Source organism: Pipistrellus kuhlii, unplaced genomic scaffold (genome assembly GCF_014108245.1).
Source record: "Pipistrellus kuhlii isolate mPipKuh1 unplaced genomic scaffold, mPipKuh1.p scaffold_m20_p_3, whole genome shotgun sequence".
Classification (NCBI taxonomy): Eukaryota; Metazoa; Chordata; class Mammalia; order Chiroptera; family Vespertilionidae; genus Pipistrellus; species Pipistrellus kuhlii.
In genome coordinates this window covers 64,328,822-64,352,747 of record NW_023425529.1, presented here as the reverse complement: position 1 = coordinate 64,352,747, position 23,926 = coordinate 64,328,822, and the positions used below count along the sequence as shown (strand labels likewise).

At 37.8% G+C, this 23,926-nt stretch overlaps 1 long non-coding RNA gene and 1 pseudogene across 1 annotated transcript; both read right to left on the bottom strand.

Annotated features, from left to right (window-relative positions):
- Positions 1-835: 835 nt before the first annotated feature.
- Positions 836-9,494, bottom strand: LOC123653074. The gene is made up of 3 exons (XR_006742705.1): positions 9,044-9,494; positions 2,700-2,705; positions 836-848 (listed from the first exon to the last, which is right to left on the bottom strand). It is a non-coding gene; the product is annotated as an uncharacterized LOC123653074 (long non-coding RNA).
- Positions 9,495-9,595: 101 nt separating this feature from the next.
- On the bottom strand, positions 9,596-10,042 carry LOC118729522 (annotated as a pseudogene).
- Positions 10,043-23,926: the final 13,884 nt, after the last annotated feature.

Here is a 23,926-nt window from a genome sequence, read left to right as displayed (position 1 = left end):
TGCCCCAGAATTCTTAATTTCAACCATACTCCAACATGTCAGCTGAGCCATCTGTTCTCTAGAGCAGGGGAGAAAAACTCTCATTATCTCACCCAGAATGGTTTAGTCTTTATTAATTGATAAAAGTGCCTTTGTCTGCAAGTAACAGAAATCAAACTAGAGCGACCCAAGCAAATACAGATTTATTTTATTTTCATATAACAAGATGCACAGAGGTAAGCAGTCTAGGGCTAATATAATTACTCAGTGGTTACATAAGTGTCCCAGAGTTTGCCAGTCTTTCTGTTCTACTATTATTAAACATTATTATTTTTCTCATGTGTATGGCTCCATGGTTGCAAGATTCCTGCTGCACTTTCAAACATGAAGCTAATTTTTAAGTGATTTTATGGCTAAAATCACATGTGTTGACCATTGTGGTCAGGATATACCAGTATTTTAAATACCACAAGCCATATTACCGTGTTTCCCAAAAAATAAGACATCCTCCGAAAATAAGACCTACTTATAGGTTTCCTTCTGAGTGAAATATAAGGCATCCCCCTAAAAATAAGCCCCACCCCCCTAGGCTAAACATAAGATTTGGTCCACTGATTCGGAAAGAAATGGAGTCACAAGAAATTCACCAGGAAATTCAGGAATTGGATTGTTATGATGATGTTCCAGATGATGATGACATGATTGTCATTGAATAAATGAGTAAATTCTTGATACTGTAGGATTCACAGTTTGTCTGGTTTGTGTTGACAACTGCCGTACTACCGTATCGTATACAGGTAATAAATGTCCTTTATTTTCATTTAATAATAAATGTGTAAATTCTTGATACTGTAGGATTCACAGTTTGTCTGGTTTGTGTTGACAACTACCGTACTACCGTATCGTATACAGGTAATAAATGTCCTTTATTTTCATTTAACAATAAATGTGTATCGAATTCTTCTTCATGGAAAAATAAGACATCTCTGGAAATAAGACATCTCTGAAAATAAGACATCTCTGAAAATAAGACCAACACATTTTTGGGAGCAAAAATTAATATAAGACACTGTCTTATTTTCAGGAAAACAGGGTATACACAACATTTTAGAAACTAAACCAGAATAAGATTTTTAATGTATAATTGCCTAAGCATAGGTCAACAGACGGTCTAGTGCAGAGATAACAAAAAAATGTAAGATTTATAATGAGCTGCTACATCATGAATGTTTCTGTGTTATGTACCAGAATCTGTAATAGACATTTTATATTCATTATTTAATTTTCATGACTCATCATTTTACAGATAGAAAATGTGAGGTTCAGTGATGCTAAATGATTTGTATAAGGTCAGGAATCCCACCCCTGGTGAGCCTAATCCTAACCTAGGAGCCTGGAGCCTTCCTCCTGCTGTCCGCCCAAAGTAAATGGCACCCAAGCCCCAGGCCCCGAGGACCCCAGTGCATGTCTGTGCACTGTGGTCTTACCACACACCAAAGAAAGGTACACATGCATGCATGTCCTACTTTAAGACATTGTAGAGGGGCAGTGTGAGTGTTGGTACATTAGTCTTAAAACACATCTACCACACTTATTTATGATAAGGTAGGTTGTAGATTTATTCTTAGACTACATTTTTGGGGCCCAGACATTACACCAGAATACTGTATAATGCTCCCTCCATTAAGAAAGTTTCTAAAAAACAAGTAAGTTTAAGAAAAGTTGATAAATTATGCAAAAGAGCTAGCTGTGTTTGCAGCTCTTGGACACAGTGCCTCAAGGGTTCCAGCTCACTTTAAAGAACAAAAGTCAATAGAGCCAGACACAGTGCGTGGTCAGTATGTCATCTCCAGTCCTCTCTCTGCACTGTAGCCTGCTTCCTACCCTCCTTGATTTCCTTCCTTTGTTTTAGGTACAGTAAAATCTCCAGTTTCCTTCACCACTTCACCCTATCAAAACAAGGATGGATTTATTAAATGGGCATGCACATTCGTTAAACTAATGACACATTGCTGAAACATATTCAAACTAAACATGACCTCATCCAGACATTTACATTTTGTTTTTCACATCAAACTATAGAGTGAAAGGTTGCTCCTAGGAAAGGAAACTGGCATGTGCAAGTGTGTAAGGAAATATGGGGAGAGAATGAGCAGAGGGACCCTTGAAATAGAGTAGCTCTCTTGTTAAAGCTGAAGGCAAACCTAAGTAAGTATTTTCGAGGAGATCTGGGGTGAGAAGGAAAGGAATTGGCAATTACCTCTCTCCTCCTGCTCATGATACCTAACCAAAAGCAAAGAGTACGGGAATACTGGTCGTTATCCTCCTGGAATACTCTGTCCCTTCATCTGCAACATCCTCTGAGATCTGAGACTCCTCTCACTGTTCTGACCTAAGTCTGTCTCTGTAACGTGAAACAAATAAGAGCTGCTATTTCTGTCCATTCATTATGTGCTAGGACTGTGCCCAGGCCTTGTTTCACAGGCCTAATCTCCCCACCTCTTTCATGAGAGAGAATTCAGTATTTCCCCAAGGGTTTCTGCGGACAGATTATATCAAAATTACTTTCAGTGCTTATTTACAATGCAGGTTCCTGAGCCTGGCCAGTTTTATTGAACCACAACCTTCTGGGGATCTTATGCACACTAAATTTGGAGAACGGCTGGGTGCATTTATTAGCCCAGTTTTACAGCTCAGAGATATAGAGAGAAATTAATTACCCTATCCTCAGTCACCTGGCTATTAAGCGGTAGGGGTTTGGCTCTGCACTTAAAATCTAAGCAATCCTGCAGCTAACCTTGCATAATTGAAAATTTTGAGTGTAATGGCAGCTGTTCTCTTCAGACGATAATCCCACCTTGTCTAGGATCAAATTACCTGGTATTAAGTGCAGGAGTCTATGAGCACTACTATCAATCTGTCTGGGTTCAAATCTTGGGCTCATTTTTTTCAGCTATGTGATACTTAAACTTGCTGTACTTAGTTCATCTAGCTATAAAATGGGGTAATAGTACTAACTTCTAAGATTGTTGTAAGGTTTAAATGAATTGCTACATAGAAAATGCTTGGAGCAATGCCTGATGTATTGAAAGTACTCAGTGGATAAGGTCTGAGCATTTCCTGCATAAGCTTAACTATAGCCTTAACATAATTAAACCCTGGCCAGATAGCACCTGAAGTCAAAGCATAGTTTTTTAGTTTGGTTGTTTTGTTTTGTTTTGTTGTTGTTCACTTGACGCCTTCTACTTATATTTAATCTTTTAATTCTACAGCACTGATCTGGCTGATTACTGGAAGTTGCTGTTTACATTAATTGTACCCTTGTGTTTTTAAGGGGATTATTTGATATTTATTAGTTTGGAAAAGCAGGCATTCAATGTTATTTCAGATCATGGTATACATTAAAATTGATAGATATTTGTCACTTTTCAGGAATACTTAATGAAAAAATAATTAATGTCCCCTAAAAACTTGACCTTTTGCTTGCATGTGCTAGAAATTGTAAAAAAGCTTGAAATCATAAAAATACACAAGATAGCCACTTATTTCCTACAAGTTCTTTTTTTTAAAAACATTTATTTATTTATTTTTACATATTTTATTGATTTTTCCCCCCTCCCTCCCCAGAGTTTTATGTCCATTGGTTGTACTTATATGCATGGATACAAGTCCTTCAGTTGATCTATTATCTCCCCCAGATCCTCCTCCCCTCCCTGCTGAAATTTAACAATCTGCTTGTTGCTTTACTGTCTCTGTATCTATCTTTTGGTTCATCAGTTTATAATGATCTTTATTATCCACAAATGAGTGAGGTCATGTGGTGTTTCTCTTTCATTAATTAGCTTATTTCACTCAGCATGATGTTCTCCAATTCCATACAGGTTGCTGCAAATGATGAGAATTCCTTCTTTTTTATGGCAGCATAGTATTCCATTGTATAGATGTACCATAGTTTTTGGATCCAATCATCTGCTGACGGGCACCTAGGCTGTTTCCAAATTCTGGCTATTGTAGATTGTGCTGCTATGAACATAGGGGTGCATATATCCTTTCTGATTGGTGTTTCTAGTTTCTTGGGATATATTCCTAGGAGTGGGATTACTGGATCAAATGGAAGTTCCATTTTCAGTTTTTTAAGGAAATTCCACACTGTTCTCCACAGTGGTTGCACCAGTCTGCATTCCCACCAGCAGTGCACAAGGGTTCCTTTTTCTCCGCAACCTCGCCAACACTTGTCGTTTGTTGATTTGTTGATGTTGGCCATTCTGACAGGTGTGAGATGGTACCGCATTGTTGTTTTGATTTGCATCTCTCAGATAATTAGTGACTTTGAGCATGTTTTCATGTGGCTTTTGGCCTTCCTTTCTGTCTTCTTTTGAAAATATTCTATTTAGGTCCATTGCCCATTTCTTAATTGGATCATTCACTTTCCTTTTATTTAGTTGTATCAGCTGTCTGTAGATGTTGGAGATTAAACCTTTATCAGTGGTGTTATTTGCAAATATGTTCTCCCACACCGTGGGCTTTCTTGTTGTTTTGTTGATGGTTTCTTTTGCTGTAAAAAAGCTTTTAATTTTGATGTAGTCCCATTTGTTTATTTTCTCTTTAGCTTCCATTGCCCTAGGGGCAGTATCAGTGAAGAAGTTCTTTTGGCATACATCTGAGATTTTGCAGCCTGTGGATGCTTCTAGTATTTTTATGGTTTTCCATCTGATGTTTAAGTCCTGCATCCATTTTGAGTTTATTTTTGTGTATGGTGTAAGTTGGTGATCTAGTTTCATTCTTTTGCATGTGTCTGCCCAATTTTCCCAACACCATTTATTGAAGAAACTGTCTTGACTCCATTGTATTGTATATTCGTGCCTCCTTTGTCAAATATTAATTGAGCATAGTGATTTGGGTTGATATCTGGGTTCTCAATTCTATTCCATTGATCTATATGTCTGTTCTTGTGCCAGTACCAGGCTGTTTTGAGAACAGTGGCTTTGTAATATAGTTTGAAGTCTGGTATTGAGACCCCTCCTACTTTACCCTTCTTTCTCAGGATTGCTGTGCCTACAAGTTCTTTCAAAGCATATCCAAAAAGGAAAACATTAACTATTCTGACAGAACATTTGAATGGTGGATACTTTTCTTGATATATTAACTTTAATTATTCTTCTACCTGACACTTAGGCTGAATAAGTTAATATAAATAAGATTAGAGAGATCACTAAACCAGTTGACTAAAGTTTGTGCATAAGAAAATTCTCTTTATGCTAGAGTACATTAATATTTTTATCCAGAAGCACTTGAAATTAACAAAAAAAGGATTTTGAAGTTAAATTTTAACTAAAAATTATCTTTGCTAGTTTCTAAAGCCACCTGATTTTTCCACATTTTTACGAGTTTGTCATGGGTATGACAAGGCCAAATTCTACCTCAGAATCTAGTAATTCCCGCTACTTTTACAACTTGTCCACAATTATTTAGAGTAAAATGCTTTCAAGATTATGCTAACTTAAGCAATAGTTAGTAGATTTTCCAATCTTGTGACCAAATATCCTTTCCTATTCTTCAGTAACCAACTCTTTTTTGTAAAATTTTGCTATGACCAATTTAAAATATACTGAGGAAGTTAGGCAAGCCTTCAAGTTGCTTGAGTCTAACTCAATGAATAAACATCATCTTACTGAAGAGCCATAGTCTTAAACTGCTGCCACAAGCTTAACCATAACTCAAGCGCCACAGGATACAATGGTCACTAACTCTGCGGCAAGGAAGAGTTGACGGAGGAGAGGTCCCACTGGGGAGAGGTGCCTCCAAGGCCATGCCCTGGACTTCCTTGCCGATCTCTATTACTCTGTAAGCGCTCACCTCACACCACTCCACCATCCACGAAGGTCACACAAATAATCCTATCTTTTATTATTGTAGATTGTGCTGCTATGAACACAGATTGTGCTGCTATGGTTAATTTGCATATATTATGCAAATTAACCATCACTCTGCTATACCCACTCTGCTCAAAATAAATGCTAGAGATTAAAAAGAAACTATAATAAAAGTTAAAAATACCTTTAATAGGCTTTTTAGTTAACTAAATACAGCTAAGGAAAGAATATCTTGAGGATATCTCAATAGAAACCTTTCAACCTGAAAAACAAATAGAAAAAAAAGACAGAAAAAAAACAAACAACATTAAAACAAAATATACAAGATCTGGGTGACAGCCACAAAAGATGTAACATAAACATAATGGAAATACCATAAGGAGAAAAAAGAAGAAAGGGAACAGATGATATGTTTGAAACAATAATGATTGAGAACTTCCCCAAATTAATGTCACACATCAAACCATAGATCTAGGAAGCTCATAGAAGAAAAGGCGGAGGGAGGAGGAGGGAACAGAAAGATCCCATACCCAGGCATATCACATTTAAACTACAAAAAAAAAAAAAAAAAAAAAAAAAAAAAAAAAAAAAAAAAAAGATAAAGAAAAAGCCATGGAATACTATGCAGCTCTAAAAAGGAATATCTTACCCTTTGAGACAGCATGGAAGGACCTGGAGAGTATTATGCTAAGCCAGTCAGAAAAAGATAAGATTCGCATGATCTCACTCATATGTGGAATCTAATGAACAAAATAAACTGATGAACAAAATAGATCTAGAGGCACAGAAGCATGGAACAGACTGACAAAACTCAGAGGGAAGGTAGGAGGGTAGAAAGATATTAACCAATAACTTATACACATATATGCATAATCCATGGACCCAGACAATATTGTGGTGAAGACCTTGGAGGGGAGTCTAGAAGGGGGCAATGGGGGAAAAAGGAGGCCATCTGTAATACTTTAAACAATAAAGAAAATTTTGGAAAGAAGAAAAAAGCCTGGAAGAAACTAGGATGTCAAAATATTTTACCTATAGAAGAGCAAAGATAAAAGTTACATTCAATTTTCCCTCTAAAACTATCCAAGCAAGAAAAATGTGGAATGAAATATTTAAAATTTTAAGAAAAAAAAAATCAATCTAAAATTCTATAACCTGCAAAATCACTCTTCAAAAATAAAGAAGCATAAAGTCTTTCTCAAATAAAATTAAAGGAATTTGTTGCCAGTAAACTTGCCTTGCAAGAAATGTTAAAAGAAGTACTTTAGCCAGAAGGAAAACAATATGATTATATTTGATCATTTGAATATATATGTATGCTACATAAATATATATATACTTATGAAATGAATGACACAAGGGGGGAGAAGGAAATTAAGATTATTTTATTACTAGTGGCCCAGTGCATGAATTCATGCACCGTCTGGCTGCCTGCCCTGATGGGGACCTATTGGGACCAGACTGGTGGGGGCAGAGGGGAGGAGATGCAAGAAGTTGGCTGGCTGGCCCCGCCCTTGATTGGGGTGGGGGGCTAATTGGGGGTCGGCTGATGTAGTTGGATTAATATCTACCATATCTGTTACTGTTTTCTCTTTATTGCCTTTGTTCTTATTTTTGACTTTCACTTTTTCTGCCATTTTTATCTATTCTGCTTTTACTTTTTTTAGTGGTTGCCCTAGAGTTTGCAATCCTATATAATAAAGAAGGGGCCATTGGAGCCCTGATCGGGTCAGTGTGTGTCATAGCACCCAGTTGTTCTGGTCATTCCTGTCTTTCCTGTCATTTTGGTCATTCTGGTTGTTCCATCATTCCAGTTGCTTGGAAGATATAGATATATCGATAGATAGATATAGATATAGATATAGATATAGATATAGATATAGATATAGATTATAAGGGTCTCACACTACTCATAAAATGATATAATGTTATTTGAAAGTGAACTTGGATTAGTTTTAAATGTATACTAGAGGCCTGATGCACAAAATTCATGCAAGGGGCTCAGCCCCCACAGCCCCAACTGCCTCAGCTGGCCTTCACAGCCCTGGCTTTATCTGGAAGGTCATCCAGAGGGTCATATGGATGGTTATTCTGTTGTTGGGTCTAATTAGCATAGGGGTGTCGAACTCAATCAGAGAAGGGGCCAAAATCTAAAATCCAGCCTAAATCGCGGGCCGAATGGTTTACTGAACAGTCATAAACTGTCACTGTGATGGAAACTCAGCGGAGTGCAGTGATGACATCGCGGTGCGGGCCACATTGCAAGGCCTGGCGGGACGAATTTGGCCCGTGGGCCTTGTGTTTGACACATGTGAATTAGCATATTAGTTCTTTATTATATAGGATTGCAAACTCTAGGGAAACCACTAAAGAAAGTAAAAGCAGAATAGATACTAAGCAAAAAAAAATGGGAGAAAATTAATCATATAAAATGCTCAGTTAAAATCACAAAAGGCAGAAAAAGTGAAAGTCAAAAATAGGAACAAAGGCAACAAATAGAAAACAGTAACAGATATGTAGATATTAATCCAACTACATCAATAATCACTTTGAATATTAATGGTCTAAATTTACCAACTAAAAGACAGAGGTTGTCTGAATGGATTTTAAAAAATTCACTAAAAATGAATTATTAAAAAATAAATAAATAAAAATTAATTCAGCTCTCGCACCTGTTTGCCAGCATTTGTTTGCTCAATTTCCATCACATTTAATAAGTCTCTGTGACATGACTCATGTCCTTTTGCCTGGGCTCCTTTAATAGAGTGTTAAATTCTCATCCATCTGAAATGGAAGCAATATTACAAATTTCAAACTGTTAATTAAAATCTGTGAACTCGAAGAAAAAAAATTCACATGAACCAACTGTATATTTTCTAGAGAAACATACTTTAAATAAAAAGACAAATAAATTAAAAGTAAATAGACATGAACAACAGTGTGATGATTGCCACGCCGGTTGTACAGCCACTTTGGAAGGCAGTTTGGCAACTTCTTACAAAACTAAACATATTTTCTCTCTCTTTTTTTTAGCATTTCGATAATATAATTTATAGTTTTCTGTTGATGATCTATTCTCTACTTTAATCCTAATGAGCACCAATCACATACATATATAGTTAATGAATAGCTATTCAAGACAATCCTGAATTTAACTTAGTCTGACTTAAAGAATTCACAAAGTTTGCTACTTGTCATGCTGAATTTTAAAAGCACCTGACCTTAAAGATCACCTATAAAATGTAGAAGTGTTCAATATTCTTTATTTATATTATATAGAAACCAAACTAAAATGCCTTTCATTCAGTAAAAGGTAACAGTTTAGATGCAGGGAATTTTATTAAATTGGCATAGTTGGGATCAAAGAAATAAAATGGCCACTGCCAGCTTATCTGCAGCCCTTCCTTTTAACAGGTTAATGAACACAACTTGAAACACAAGCAAATCTTGCTTGAAACACAAGCAGGTCTAAGAGACAGTGAAGGGATTTCCTCAGAATTTAAACATTATTAATACAACCAGTCATATAAATCCAGATATAAGCCAATCTCCTACAGTTTTGAGATGGCACTCACCACCTCTGTGAAAAGTTGAACTCTAGGAATCAAGTCCAGCCATATTTTTAGAAGAGAGAACAGTGACCATATTCATTTAACAACAACCAATCTTATTTAAATCAGGACTGCCCGAAAGAAATGCTCTGTTAGCCATTCATGATCTGAATTGTGGTGTATGAGATCAGTTTAAATATGGTACACATTAAAAAAGTCATGAGACATCTGTAATAAATAAGGCAGTGGCCAACTATTACTCACTATAGCTTTCTTGAGATAAGCTATCAAGTCTTCCCTTTCTGCACTCTTCTCGATGGCAGTGAAGATCATTTTTGTTACAGAGGTGTACTTGGGATTCTCCAAATACTCCATCTGTGTAGCCTCGCCCCAGGTGATCCTTTGTTCTTATTGGCATTCATGTAAGAAAATCCAGGGGCCTGTCCTGTCTTGCCCAAAGAACCATGGAGATTTGGCCCAGCCTTGTGCTTGCCTCCCTTTTCCACAGTATGGCACTGGGCACACTTCTGAACAAGAATCTTCTTGCCCTTCTCAACATCACCCATTTTTAAATCCATCGTGAGTCACGTGCCACACAAGATTCCCCACTTGCAAGCTGGACGCCCTGCTCTCTAAGTAAAGACTGCAGCTATTTTTATTTTATTATATATATATATATATATATATATATATATATATATATATATATATATATATATATATTTAAATTTCAGAGAGGAAGGGAAATGGAGAGAGAGATAGAGACATCAATGTTGAGTGAGAATCATGGATCGGCTGCCTCCTGCACACCCCCTACTGGGGATGGAGCCCACAACTGAGGCATGTTCCCTGACCAGGAATCAACCCTGGGACCCTTCAGTCCGTAGGCCAATGCTCTATCCACTGAGCAAACTGGCTAGGGCCAAACATACTCTTACCATATGACCCAGCAACTGTGCCTTGATAGTTGCCCAAAGGATTTTCAATCTATGTTCACACAAAAACTTGCACATAGATGTTTACAGCAGCATTATTCATAATTGCCAAAGCTTGGGAGCAACCAAGATGCATTTTATAAATGAATAAACAAATTGTTGTATATCAGACAATGGGATATTATTTGGCCCTGAAATAAATGAGCTACTGAGCCAGGGAAAGACTTAAAGGACACTTAGTACACATATATTATTAAGAGAAAGAAGCCGATCTAAAATGGATATATATTGTGATTCCAATTAGAAGACATTCTGAAAAAGGCAAAATTCTAAAACAATAACAAGACCAGTGGTTGCCAAGGGGTTGAGAAAGGGGTGAAATAAATAGGTGGAGCACAGAGGATTTTTAGAAATTGAAAATATCCTATATAATAAAACCCTATTATGCAGATTGACTGAATGGTGGAACGACCCATCACCCTGACATGCACTGACTGACCACCAGGGGGCAGATGCTCAATGCAGAAGCTGTCCCCTGGTGGACAGTACACTCCCACAGGGGGAGCACCACTCAGCCAGAAACAGTGAGCTGAGCTTACGGCTGGCAAGCATAGGGGCTGTGGTGGAAGAGGTGGCAGCACAGGGAGCAGGCCTAAACTGGCAGTAAGACATCCCCTGAGGGGTCCCAGATTGTGAGAGGGTGCAGGCCAGGCTGAGGGACCCGTCCCGCCTCCCCCCAGTGCACAAATGTCATGCACCGGGCCTCCAGTTTTATATAATGGTAGATACATGTAATTATATATTTGTCTAAACCCTTAGAATGCATAACATCAAGAATATGTCACAATATAAACTATGGACTTTGGATGATAATGACTTGTCAATACAGGTTCATCAATTGCAATAAATGTGCCACTCTGGTGGGGATTGTGTGCAATGAAGAGGCTATGCATGGGTGCAAGACAGAGCACTCTCTGCACCTTCCACCTAACTTTGTCAGGAATCTAAAACTGCTCTAAATTTTTTTTTCTTTTTTTAAAGATGATGACAATAATGATAATAATGATGATGACTTAGATTCCTAATCTGTTATTCATAACTATAAAACTGAAGACCCTCTAAAAACCAAAAATTTTAAAATAATTTTTCTGTGGCACAATCTGACCAGAATTGACATGAAGCTATCTATGATATACTTTGGTAAATATTCATTCGTTTCATTAAAGAAATATAATGTGTTCAATTTGGGGTGATGAAGATATTGTACAAAATACAGTATATCCACCTTATTTCTGTTTTAAAATCTAAAAATTCCTGAATTTCAAAATACATCAGAGTCCAAGGGTTTCAGAGAAGGAATTATTGGCCTATAACATAGTTAATCCTTAGGGAGTACTTAAATATTTTAGGAGCTGTTCTAGGCACTTTGTATTTATTAAATCAGTTGATCTAAATTGTACAGTTGAGGTGTTTCCAAAACTAAGGTCTCTCCAAAGTGATATGCAATCCAAGAATGCTTGAAGGAAAGAGCCAAGAAGACAGATATTTTGTGTACAGGAGGCCTCTGGAGAACGTAGACCACTGTCCTTAGGTCGCCCAGCAGAGCTTCGGTCCCAAGGATCCACCTTCAGAGAAGATGTGCTTCCAGTGTCCCGTCGCACGTGGCAACAAGTTTCAGAATGTCTAATTTACCTCTCCATGACTGACACTTAGAGAGGAAAGGAAAGAAATCTTCCTATGCTTTTCTTCTTCTGTGGCAACACCAAGATGTGACAAACAACAACAACAACAAAAAAAAGCAGCAAAGAAGAATGAAAACCTAAGTTATATTTCTACTTATAGAAAACTCTTTAGACATATTGTACCCTATATAGTCCCAACCAGCTACCTCTGGAACAGAGAGTATGCACTGGGGCTATGAAAATCACTCATGGAAAATGAACATTTTATCTGATGAAAGTATTGCATTTTTCCAGAGAGTAGTGAATAAATATTTATTGGTTTCTAAGAATGAATGACTAGGGGAAAAAAACTATATTTAATTAATATTATAATCCTATTCTTCAATGATCCACTTCCTGGTGCACAGAACTGATTCAAATTGATGGGAAATTAATTTTATGCTGGGCTTGAAGAGTAAAATATCATCCATTAAACTAATAATGCATATTACCATACCTATTATGGCTCCATTATGTAGAAAAGGAAGGCCTCATTTAGATGACATATCATTCATTATATTACATTGATTACAGGTTTATAAACTTATTTTCTACAATCCACATATGTCCTCTAATTTCAAGAGCTATGCAAATAAAGGTAAATTAAAAAGTACAGCCACTCTCCTTGCTCTCTTCCACAATATAAAAGATAAGGCAATTTATCATAATTGAGTGAAGAGGCAGTACTGTCCTATTTATTTAATTCTTTAGAACTAAAAAAAAGTTCAAGGAGAAAGGCATCTTTGTCATCTAGTTTTAAGAGTGGTTTATAGAAGTAAGCCATCTTTTGTCTAGATATCAGACTAATTTATCTACAGGAATAACAATGAGAGACACACAATTTTCACTACATCTAGATTCAATCCCAAATGAAATTACCGACTACTGACCCTATATTCTTCATTTACCCAGGAATTTAGCTCACTTGGTATAAACATCATTTCCAGTTTCAACAGAGAATAAGATAAAGTATCAGGATCAACTGTGACTCCTGCCTGCCTTCAAAGGGCAAGGAGCTTTTAGGCTAATGCAGAAGGCAAGGCTATTGTGCTGCTAGGTTCGATTCTGGAGAATTATTAAGCGCCTGTGGAAAGGTCACTGTTTGGCCTGTTGCCTCAGTTGTATGCTCTAGAAGCAGACCCTGAGATGGGGATTAGTGTGCAAGGAAGTGCTCCTAGAAGCAAGAGGGAGAATCCCAACAAAGGAGAAAGCAGAACGGCTTTGATTTCAGCCAATTCCTGGGAAAGCAGTTTCAACCTGACTTCACAGGGGAGCTCTGGAGTGTAAATCATAGACCCGGAGCTGCAGGGCCAGGACAGACTTTTAACTCCCAACATCATCATTCATTAGCTAAGCATCACCCTGAGGGACCATAAACTCCCAGGCCCTTCCAGGCCTCTGAGTCTGGGCAAAGCCGCTCCGTAAGCTGGAGAACAGTCTTTTGAGGACCAGTGGTGGCGGCTCAGGAGGTTGAAAGCAGAAGCACATAAAAGCTGGGAGAGAGGAGCACTGAGGAGTGGAAGGAGTCTGAGAGGATATGCAAGCAATGGCCATGTCCACTATCAAGATATGTGGGAAACAATTACATTTACGAGGGATTAAGATCGTTCAGTTTTGTGGGAAACAATTGCATTTTTCATGTAGCGACCCTCTAAAAAACACACGGGTCGAGTGAGGGATAAGTTAGAATTCAATATTAAATAGCAATACCCTGTTAGATGTTTTTTGCAATGTCAATGTAAGAGACATCCAAACCTGTAAGAATTTTTATGAGTTTATTTGAGCCAAACGGACAATTGTTGGGAACCAAAATCTCAAAAGGCTGAAAAAATGGGCTTCAGAAAATGGCAGTTTTGCCCTTATTTTATATATTGCAACCAAAGGAGGAGTAAGAGGTTACATGAAATTCATTGGTGATAAATTGGGGAGGTGGGAGAAAGGGGAGGCAGGGGTGGGGATTGGAATTTCTGGGATTAGATAAAAAGTGAAAGGAGCCCTAGCCAGTTTGGCTCATGGATAGAGTATCAACCCCTGGAATGAAGGGTCCTGGGTTCAATTCTGGGGCATGTGGGGGAGGCAGCCAATCGCTGTGTCTGCATCTCTCTCACATCAATGATTCCCTCTCTCTATATCTCCCCATCAGTGGAAAAAATATCTTCAGGTGAGGATTAACAATAAAAAGTAAAAGGAACGGACCCTTCTTTTGCATTTGTGGGCATAGGATAGTTAACAGCTAACAATTAACATGGTAACAATGGCAATGAGGGGTTCTGTGGTCTCCTACTCTGGCGTGGTAATGAAGATTGACCTTTGTCAGGAAATACTACTACCCATGAACTGCTTTTAGTTAGAATGTTTTAATTTCAGACCATCCTGTTGGTTACTTTAGGTCCCTGAGTTTGTAAGGCCGCCATGAGGCCTCCCTGTGCTTGTTGGGTTTTGTAAGTGGCCTCTTTTCCATCCACAGCAGAAAGATCTAATAACAGGGATTTCGTGTTTACACAAAAATTGGAATAATTAGAGGAGCTGTCAAAGGTTGGGCTTCCAGGAATAGTTCCCCTTAGGAAGCACAAGGAAGGAAGGGCATGGAGCTTCTTACTCAGCCACAGGCAGGAAGCTGAGGCATCGAAGCCGCTGTGGCAGCCCTGGCTGGTGTGGCTCAGTGGGTGGAGCACAGGCCTGGGATGGGATGGAAGGGCCCCTGGATTTGATTCTGGTCAGGGACATGCACTTTGGTTGCAGGCCCCTCCCCAGCCTGGCCCCCTTTGGGGCTTGTGAGGGAGGCAACCAATCAATGTGTTTCTCTCACGTTGATATTTCTCTCAGTCTTTCCCTCTCTCTTCTACTCTCCTTAAAAATCAATGAAAAAATATCCTCAGTTGAGGATTAACAACAACAACAAAAGCTGCTGGGGCAGTCCGAGGGAGCGCTGCCGCCCGGTAGGTTCCAGAGCCACTGCGCCTGCGCGGTCCACACCAGGAGAAGGTCTGAGCAAGTGAGTGAATGAATGAAGCAGTCAACCAGTAAGCATCTTTTTAATTTCTTCTAGACATTACAACACAATATCTTATAATAGTCGTATGTTAAAATAGAATCAAGTGCTGGGAAAATAATGAACAAACTGTCAAATATAGAAAAATACTTTCTGCGTGGAAAGACGCTTTTTTTTTTTTTTTACCTCTTTCACACAATTTTTCCCACTTTCACCTCACCCTATCTCTCACAACCACCAATCTATTTTCTATTATCTATGAATTTGTTGTTGTTCCTATTTAAGATCCCACATTTAAGAAGGATCATATGGTATTTGTCTTTCTCTGATTTATTTCACTTAGGATGCTGCTCTTGAGGTCCATCATGTTGTTGCAAATGGCAAGATTTCATTATTTTTTATGACTGAATGATATTGCATTCTATATGAAATATATGAAATATACATACAAACAACCAAAAGGCACCCAAGGATGTTTTACTGATTTGAAGAGTGAAAGGGAAGGAGGGAGAGAGGGAGGGAGGGAGGGAGGGAGGGAGGGAGGGAGGGAGGGAGGGGGAGAGAGAGAGAGAGATCTGTCGCCTCTCACACACACCCCCAAATGGTACTGAACCCGTAACGTAGGCATGTGCCCCAACTAAAAACAAACCCCATGACCTTTCCATACATGGGACAATGCTCCAACCAACTGAGTCACACTGGCCTGGCTCTTCTGCTATTTTTAACCAGATTTTGTTTGTGCTATAAAATTATTTAAATTCTTTACATATTTTAGACATTAGCCCCTTATCAGATATACTATACGCCTGATGCACAAAATTTGTGCAAGAGTAAGCCTTCCTTCCCCCAGCTGCCGGCACTGACTTCCCTCTGGCTCCCAGGACCTGGGCTTCCCGCACAGCCTCGGCTTTGTCTGGAAGGTCATCCAGAAGGACATCCAGTCTAATTACCATATTATGCTTTTATTATTATAGATGATTTGAACATATTTTCTCCTATTCAGTAGGTTGCATTTTCATTTTGTTGTTGGTTTTCTTTACTGTCCAGAAATTTTTTAGCTTAATGTAGTCCCACTTATTTTGCTTTTGGTATCAGATTCAAAAAATCAATACCAAGACCTATGTTAAAGAGCTTACTGCCTCTATTTTCTTCTAGGAGTTTCATGGTTTCAGCTTCTTTAACCTTTAAGTGTTCTAATCATATAGTTGTATCATGGAATCCTTCTTCTAGAATGTGCCTATCTTTCATTGGTTTCATTATAGTAGTTGGATAGCTTTCCTCAACTAATGTTCCCAAACTTCTCAGTTCATGAGGATGTACCTGTGCTCTTGTGTTAAAAGCATAGTAATAATGGATTCAGTCTTTACCTAAAGAAATCAGTCATAAAGATTATCCATTTTTTTTTGCATTTAAAACTATACAGTTTAATAACTTCAAATGATGCACATAATGAGATGTGTAGGGATTAGTGGTGATCAGATACACAAGTTTATCATTCAGCTGAATACTGTTCACCACCAAAAAACGTCCATGCTGGAGATTTTCATTGGTCTCAATACCAGGGCAGCAGTTCATTGCTAGGTGTCAAGTGAGCAGGCTCTGAAACATCCCTATGAAGGATGATTTTCATAAAAGATACTGAAGTTGAAAGATTTTTAGATTTCCATAAATAATTTTTAAAAATATGTCTTATTCCAGATTGGGTTCAAATGACATACTAGGTCATGTTGTTTAGATCACCTTTTGAAATGTTTTTTTAAACTTGTATTTTCACTAAGAAATTCTTTATATTATTTCCAATTTTCATCTTCTTACATTAAACCAATTAATCCTGCCCTAACCAGTTTGGCTCAGTGGATAGAACACTGGCTCTTTGGCTGAAAGGTAATGGGTTTGATTCAGGTCAAGGGCATTATCTTGGTTGTAGGCTTGATCCCCAGCCTTGATTGGGGCCCTTGCAGGAGGCAATCAATCGATGTGTCTCTCACATTGATGTTTCTCTCTGTGTGCCTTTTCCCCTCCCTTCCACTCTCTCTAAAATTCGATGGAAAAATATCCTCAGGTAAAGATAAACAAACAAACAAACAAACAACAATAAAAAGAACACACACACAAAAAAAAATAAAATAAAAAATAAAAATCTCATGTTGTTGACAATTAAACTTGCTGCTATAAATAGGACTAAGTAGCATATTTTCTATTATATTTTATTTTTTAAGAAAATTATCTATGAGTTTGTATTGCTTTTATTAAAATTACACATACACACAATAAAAACTTAAAAGCATGAAAATATACCAAAAAAAATACCCCACGAAAATCTCATTATTCATTAATAACCACAAATTACATTTCAGTGATTCAGATATGTCCTTCTAAAGAGAAGGATATAATTTTACATAAAGAGAATCATGCTTAAAACATCTTTTACTTTTTTTCCCCTCTCAACAATATGTCACAAACATCACTCCACATCGATAAATATTGAGCTACATTAAGTTTAATGGCTTAGAGTTTTATTGCGTTGATGTGCAATAATTTAATCAATCCCCTATAGATAGATGTCTGGGATGTTTCCAACTTTTATATATTAAAAACAGATTTACAAGACATATTCATGTACCTACAACTTTTCATTCTAATGTGATATCTCCTTAGGGCAAATGCCTAGAAGTGGGAGTACTGGGTCAAAGAGTCTAATATTTTACGAGTTGCTAAACTGCATTCCAAAATGGACCATGAATTTACAGCATCCTTCCTGCAATTCAATGCAAAACCATAAATGTGACTTTTAAAAAGTGACTACACTCCTTGAGGAACCTAGAAACACTGTTCTTTATTTTCTCTGATTCATTTCTCATTAAAATACAAGCATCTGCAAGAACTATAATAAATAATTCCCACAAATTTTGTTCTCAACAAGTTTTAATTCTATGACAATTTTAAGATGATATATTTGGATTTTTAAAACAACTTGATTGCTTTTCCCACTATTATGAAACTCTTATTACATAAAAAAGATTTAAAATATATCTACTGAGATTATTTTTGTTATTAAAAAATAAAAATAGATTTAAATATAGTAATATTCCTTTTAGGAAAATGTATAAATAATTATTATTATTCAAGATAAAACTTATTTTAATAAAACATACAGCATAGAGGAGAAATTACATTAGGGGACAAAATTGAAAGTAATTCTGCTATGTCTCCAAGATTAATTGAGGTAGCTGAAACTGGTTTGGCTCAGTGGTAGAGCGTCGGTCTGTGGACTGAAAGGTCCCAGGTTCGATTCTGGTCAAGGGCATGTACATTGGTTGCAGGCACATCCCTGGTAGAGGGTGTGCGAGAGGAAGCTGGTTGATGTTTCTCTCATCGAAGTTTCTGGCTCTCTCTCTCTCTCTCTCCCTTCCTCCTCTCTGTAAAATATCAATAAAACATATTTTTTTAAAAAGATTAATTGAGATAGGAAGTTTGCTGTGTTTAAACAAAGACCCTGAAACAATATTTTGTGCAAGTTAGAAAGTCTAGTCCCAGAGGACTTGGATGGGGAAGATCCAATTTGTGGGGAGAGTACATAAGAAAGCTTTATTTGCCCCCTAGATGTAAAAGCTCGATTTCTCTACCACTTATAGGACTGACATAAAGTCAATGATTGCTCCTCACCCCTGGATATCGACTGGTGTGTGCCAATCAGTGCTGACTGTGGCTGACCCATAAAGAATGTGGAGAGGATCCTTTTTCTCTCTAGGGAAACGGATCGCACTCTGTGCTGGTGAGGTTTGCAATGCCTCCATTCCTGTTGAAGGCCAAGAGTGAACAAGTGCAGCAATGACTATGTAGGTTCATAGGAAAATGGCTGCTTTGGAAGAATAATTTTGCAAACAGGCATCAGAGACTTTATTTTCTTCTATTATAAAATCATCTGTAAGCACTATTGCTTTTTCCTTTGCCCTGTACACATATTGCTTATGCTTTTTACTGTTTCTTTCCCTGTTTAAATCATTGCTCATTTACCTCATTTGAATACATACTGTAATTACTGAGTACCTACCATACGTCAGAAATGATTCCGAACACTGTGGATGTAGCAGGCTGGGTAACAAATTGTCTTTCCTAATGAAGTGTACATTTTAGCTAGAGATGCAGACACTGATCAATTAAATGAGTTGCCGAGTACATGATCATGGAAAAATAGAGGAGGTAAGGGGGCTGGAGGACAAGGTGACAGGAAGTGCTCTGTCACAGACACTGCGGCCAGGAGAGCCTCTCAGAAGAGAGATTTTTGAGCAGAGCTCGAGGACCTGGGCAGTGAGTGAATCACATAGCTACGTGAAAACAGAGAGGCCGTGCCAGGCCTAGTGAGCAGGAGGCATGATGAGAAGCTGGAGGAGAGTTTTCAAGAATTGTTATGACTTCTGGGTAGAGGAGCAACTTACTGATAGGGAGACTACTGTTGGATGAGCAGGATTCGAAGAAGAAATTAAGGGTTTACGGTTAGACATGTTGAATTTGAGGCATCCAAGTGGAGATGTCAAGTGGGTAGTTTGATATACACAGATAAAGTTACTAACAGACGAAGAAGTGTATTGTGAAATGAATCATAATACCTCAGGGCTGGATGAATCCTCTAAGTATTCTCTATCCTAGACATCCCTCAGAGTCTTGAATCTCCCCTAGAATATTCCTGGCCTTTGATTACACAGCCTATTTCAAAACCTTCCAATTAGAGGTAATTTATTTTTCCCACCACCATGAAGCAGCCCACTCCATGCCAAGACCATTTTGACCAGTATAAAATGGGTTCTTGATAACACAAACCCAGTCTCTCTGTAAACTCTATCCACCAGGCCTAGCTCCATCCCTCAAATCCTTACAAAACGTGTCTTTGCAAAGCAGCATCTACCACACATGCAGACGGGACATCTTACCTCTTGGTGAGAAAGACTGCTCAACTTTAAGCTTAGAGTTGGCACTTCGTAAGGGGAAGGTACAGAGTGTAGTAATTGAGAGGAAGTTAGTATAATTCTGAGGATTAGTGCATCAGCTAGACAAGGAAGATCCCTTCTGAGGTTTATGTTCTAACTCTGACCAAGTAAATGATCCATTTACAGTGTGTTAAGGAAATATTGTGTCGGCAAGTAAGTAATTGCGGGTTTCACACATATATGGCTTCAGTTGAATTTTTAGGTTTGCAGACGTAGTAAAAATGTAAAACACATTTTGTTATTTGATAGTTGGCTATTCAGCTGTTAATCAGTAAAAAAAGCTTTTTGATCTGTTTTGTAGTTTTCGTTTGGCGTTCGTTGAAAAATGGAAAATCAAAAGGAACATTTTCGTCATATTTTGATTTTTTATTTCCACAAAGGGAAAAACGCATCGCAAGCTCATAAAAAGTTATGTGCTGTTTATGGTGACGAAGCCTTAAAAGAACGGCAGTGTCAAAATTGGTTTGCCAAATTTCGTTCTGGTGATTTTTCACTCAAAGATGAAAAATGCTCTGGTTGTCCAGTTGAAGTTGATGACGCCCTAATCAAAGCAATAATCAATTCGGACTGTCACAGTACAACACGTGAGATTGCAGAGAAGCTTCATGTATCACATACATGCATTGAAAATCACTTAAAACAACTTGGCTATGTTCAAAAACTCGATACATGGGTTCCTCACGAACTGAAAGAATCACAGTTAACGCAACGCATTAGCAGCTGCGATTTGCTAAAGAAACGTAATAAAAATGATCCATTTTTAAAACGACTGATAACTGGCGATGAAAAATGGGTTGTTTACAACAATATCAAGCGGAAAAGATCGTGGAGCAGGCCAGGTGAACCAACTCAAACAACATCAAAAGCTGATATTCATCAAAAGAAGGTTTTGTTATCAGTTTGGTGGGATTACAAAGGAATTGTCTACTTTGAACTCTTACCACCCAACCAAACGATCAATTCTGATGTCTACATTGAACAACTAATGAAATTAAACAATGCAGTTGAAGAAAAGCGGCCCAAATTGACAAATCGAAAAGGTGTTGTATTCCATCATGACAATGCAAGGCCACACACATCTTTGGTCACTCGGCAAAAATTAATGGAGCTTGGTTGGGATGTTTTGCCACATCCACCATATAGTCCTGACCTTGCACCATCTGATTACTTTTTGTTTCGATCTTTACAAAACTCCTTGAATGGTAAAAATTTCAATAATGATGATGATGTCAAATCGTACCTGATTCAGTTTTTTGCTAATAAAAACCAGAAGTTTTTTGAACGTGGGATTATGATGCTGCCTGAAAGATGGCAAAAGGTCATTGATCAAAATGGGCAATACATTACAGAATAAAGTTATTTAGTTCCATGAAAAAATTGTCTTTGATTTTCTTTAAAAAATCCGCAATTACTTACCTGCCGACCCAATATATCATAACCTGTATTCAATATTGGGTTGGGAGGATGGATCATTCCATATGGAAGTGTTGTATGCCTGCTCTATAAAGCTCAACTCCATATGCTAAACACTATTTTTATCACTGACATCTTTCGAAGTCAGAAATAATATCAGCAGCCTGGTCCCCACCAGAAATCCAATCTCCCTGAGGGCTGTGTTCCAGCAGGAGACATCTGGAGTGAGGGATACTTTCTCCAGCTTGGCTCCTATTTCAAAGTAGCTGTTCTCACAGAAACTGGGGTGGGTGAGGGTGGATTCTACCTCCTACTGGGGCAATTTAGGGCCCTACAGGGTTAACCTACATCAAAAGTAAACACACTTCAAATTGGGCAAATGTAAAAAATTATATAGCAAGTTAGACACTGCACGTTTGCACTGACCTATTTCAGCTTAATCTCTAGGTTTAAACTTCAAAAGGGTTGTGCTTTATTCCAAACAAAATGACCTGTTGGTTTTCCATAAATCTAGCAGAATTAATGGTAATAAAGTATGAGAATTTATGTAACTACCCATAGTTTTAAAAGGTCACTAAACTGAGAAAATAGACTTTTATTTCAAAAGTACTGTGGAATGCCTACATTTATTTATTTATTTATTTATTTATTTATTCCGCAAACATTTCTAAAGTTTACTATGAGTCATTACAGAAACAAGCACTTAGAAATTCATGTTCTATCTCTTTAAGGGGGGTGGGGGGGAATAGGCTGCAGAATAGAATGAGAGTGTAAAAAATTATGAAGAAACTGGTGGCCCAATAATTACTGGATATCAACTCAGCTCAATAAAAAGCCTTTCAGTAATCTCATCCTATATAGGACAACCCAACTATGCAAACAGAATATACTATTATGAGATAACTTTTCTGTTATTATTCTAACAGATGACATATAAGCAAATTTTCTTCCATGTTTTGTGTTTTAAAATATTTGCTTAAATTTCTTTTGCTCTAATGTTACATACATTTATGTAACACTCACATGGTACCTGTTAAGCTGGCTATTTTTTTATGTAAATAGGTATTTATACCCTTGCATCACTGTATTATTTTATTTTATTCTTGCGCCATTTGAGAAATACTTAGCCAGATAATAAAACAATTTCAACTCTATATCTGCACATAACTTCGTCCTCTTTGAACACAGTTTTCACAGCCTCAGTGGGAATGGGGAGGGAGCTATGGGAACCCCAAGGTGATGCTGCTCTCACAGTTTGGGAGTACAGCAGCTGTTCGAACAGAATTCCTCACCCTGTACCACCCTCGACCTCCAAGTCCTGGTGGGGCTTCAGACTGAGCCACAATCCCTTTGGGCAAATCAGAATTTCACGCAGCTCCAATAACCTCACAATTGCTTAGTGTGGAGATACTCCAGCTTTTTAAACAACTAATATCAGACACAGCTGGGATTTCTCTTTTTAATTTAAATTTTTATCCACAGAGGAGAAATATTTGAAGACAATAGAAAGCAGTTAAAGGAGGGTTTTGTTTATTCCAGTACTTCCAAAGAGGAACCTGAAAAACAAATTTCAAAGGCATCCTGGCCAGGAAGTCACCTTTGTCCAGAAGGCTGGGGGGACAGGCCTCTGTGTTGCTCCTTTTCAAAATATACTGTCTTTGTTGGCAAGTTCCCGTGAGGCCATCACCTGAATGATGTGCTCACTGGATCTCACCATGCCTAACCAAAAAATAGGAGAGGACAGAATATTAATAATAATAGTTTTCTGGACTAAGCGATTTTCATTTTTGTTTTTAAACGCTAGAACTCTTTCTTCAAAAGGAAGCACACCAGGAAGTCAAAAATGTAAAACAAATAATGTGACAAAGTAAAGGTGGTTTTCACTTCAAATGGGGGTGGTGAGAAGGAGGGCACAGGTGCTGATCTCATACTTGTTCCCACCCTAATTGTGAATTGTTTCTTAAAAATAATTATCATCCTGATTATTATTTTAATTTAGATAATACAGGCAAGCAAGCTTTCCCACAGTAGGCTACAGATGACAGTGACTCTGATTACATTAACTAGTGAGTTTTGATTTTCATTTTAGCCGAGAAGCTGACATTAATCCCCTGGCGCAGTGAGCAAAAAGTAAACAAAATGAGTTAGATTTTTAGAATTAAAACTACATAAACACATTATGACTTACTGAACCTTGATGCCTTGTTTGGAATCTAGCTCTGTCCTTGTTGGTATATATATAAAATTGTTAATAGCTTTCAAAGACTCTATTATGGCCATTTATAAAATGCGGATAATAAAAGGGCTTGCCTCACAGAGCTGTTATGAGTATTAAGTGAGTAAAGCCCTTAGCACAAAGTCTCAGCAAATACCAGTTCCAATTGTAATTTGTACTCTGACCTTTGGGGATGGCACCCATACAGCTGGCATCTCAGCTTCAGCACAGCAAACTGGTATGGAGCTGGTGTCATTGA